Source organism: Ictidomys tridecemlineatus, chromosome 1 (genome assembly GCF_052094955.1).
Source record: "Ictidomys tridecemlineatus isolate mIctTri1 chromosome 1, mIctTri1.hap1, whole genome shotgun sequence".
In the NCBI taxonomy this organism is placed as follows: Eukaryota; Metazoa; Chordata; class Mammalia; order Rodentia; family Sciuridae; genus Ictidomys; species Ictidomys tridecemlineatus.
This window is the reverse complement of record NC_135477.1, coordinates 232,244,021-232,246,203: the sequence shown is the minus strand read 5'-3', so window position 1 is coordinate 232,246,203 and position 2,183 is coordinate 232,244,021. Positions and strand designations below refer to the sequence as shown.

The 2,183-nt window shown below is 31.4% G+C and overlaps 1 non-coding gene across 1 annotated transcript; it reads left to right on the top strand.

Moving 5' to 3' along the window:
- Nucleotides 1–229: 229 nt before the first annotated feature.
- LOC120885969 (U6 spliceosomal RNA) lies at nt 230–338 on the top strand. Its single transcript, XR_005728756.1, has one exon. It is a non-coding gene; the product is annotated as a U6 spliceosomal RNA (small nuclear RNA).
- The last annotated feature ends 1,845 nt before the right edge of the window (nt 339–2,183 follow it).

Sequence of the window (2,183 nt, the reverse complement as noted above, 5' to 3'; positions counted from 1 at the left end):
ACATGACATGTTTGAATTATAATACTCTATATTACTAGCATTTAGAATGTACACTAGATAGTTTTAGAGTAAAACATGGCCTAAATGAATAAATAATAACAGCATTGTATTCATGGTCTTTCTCTTTGCTAATCTTTATTCTACATATCGTTATTGTCATGGTTATTATTTATTTTTAAAGAACATTCCTATTCCCAGACGTATACTAACACTGAAGATAAGGTCTTCTGTTATTCATGTCAGCAGCACACTTACCAAAATTGAAACAAAACAAAGAAGGTTAGCATGGAAACTGGTGAAAGTATGATAGACAGATTGGTGAAGTATCCCATATTTTAAATGTAATAAGACTATTCCACAAATCCAAAAGTCAAATGTTTTCTCTGACAGTGGAAGCTAAGCCACAATAAAGGGAAGGGGGAGAAAAGAAAAGTTCAGTGGATTAGACAAAGGGAAATAAAGGGAAGGGAGAGGGGATAGGAAAAGGAAAGACAGTGGAATGAATGTGACCTAACTTTCCTACTTACATATGTGAATACATCACAGTGAATCTCACCATTATGTATAAGGACAAGAAATTAATGAAAAAGTAAAAATAAAAATAACTATGGGTAAATGGCAGAAAGATAAATGAAGGGAAGGGAAAGTGTGGGGAAAGGGAAGGGGAAATAGAGCTAGTGGGGTCAAAATTAGGATAAGATATAGTCTGTGCTTATATAATTATATGAAAATGTACTCAAATGTCATGTGTAACTAAAAGGAAATAACAACTAGGATTCCATATCTAGTAAAATCACTCCTGTTACCCAACTTTTTGTAATTACAAACATTGTAGACAAAGATCTCTCCCAGCCTTTGTGCACAACACCCACTATTTCTCCTAACTGTAATATACTAATAGAGGTCTGGACTTGCATTCAGCTTCTGGTTTATCACAGTGATAATGAAACACAGCTGACTGAGCTCTGATTTTCTTTTCCTTATGTCTCCAGGAAATGCAAGAGTGAGTTGAACAGGGCTCTGGGGCACACTGGGTTTAGAGAATGTAAGGAATAAGGAACTTGGTCAGTTAGTTCAAAAGCTATTCTCACAGCAACAGAATATTTGGTGATATACTCCAAAAAGAGGAAAATAATTTCCTGCATAGGTATTTCACCTGCTCTGTACTTTAAATATTGCATTTTCACTGATATAAATTGATCTTGACTCTCCCTCAAAACTATACTAAAGGTTCTTGGGTTTGAATGCTATCTTGACTTATACCTCTCACTTTTCCATTTATTATAATTAAAGGCTGATTTGACATTGAAGTTCTCAGTTCTGTGATTTTTTTTTTTTACTTTCCTGTACTGTCTTGCATTGCATTTAGATGCTACCATTTTAGTTACAATTAAGGACAATTATATTTATGAAATATCTAACATCTTCTATTCACATATGCAAACTAAAAAAATGGGAAACAATGCAAATAAGTATAATTCTATCAAGACTGTTATTTCATATGTTAACTTTTAAAATATATATTTTTAAGTGATCACTATCAAATAATTATTATGATGGTGTTAGTATATGTGTGTGGGTGTTTGTATGTGCGAGTGTGTATTCACATAAGTCGGCTTTGTACCTTAAACTCTATTTTTTAATTTAATAAAAAACACATTCATGTTCATGGATATGCCTGACTATATAATTCCTAGCAGGAAAAAAATACCTGTTTATTTTAGAGTTATCTAGAGATCCATGTACCTTCATGCCAAGTGTTCAATTATAATTAGTAAACAATTAATTAACCTGTTAAAATTATTAAATGAAAAATGTATAAAAAACTAGTCTTTATTGAAAAACTTGTTATTCAAAGAAAATTTGTACTTGCTAATTAGCTTTTCATTCAATTAGCAGGTAATTTTTCTAAAAAGAAAGTATTAAAATTTTTTTAACTCTTAATTGGTACATTAGTAGTTAGTGATATTTATGCCCCCAAGTTTATCATGTTAATTTTCTATACTTATAAAAGTTGAGATAATTGTACAAGGAACATCCATTTACTTTTCAACTAGATTACAAAAGTAAAACCTTACCATTTTTATACATTGCCTTTCTCATCTATTGTCACTCTAGCCCATCTGAGAAAGCATGACATTCCATCCCTTAATATTCTATCACTACTTCTTAAGAGCTGTCTC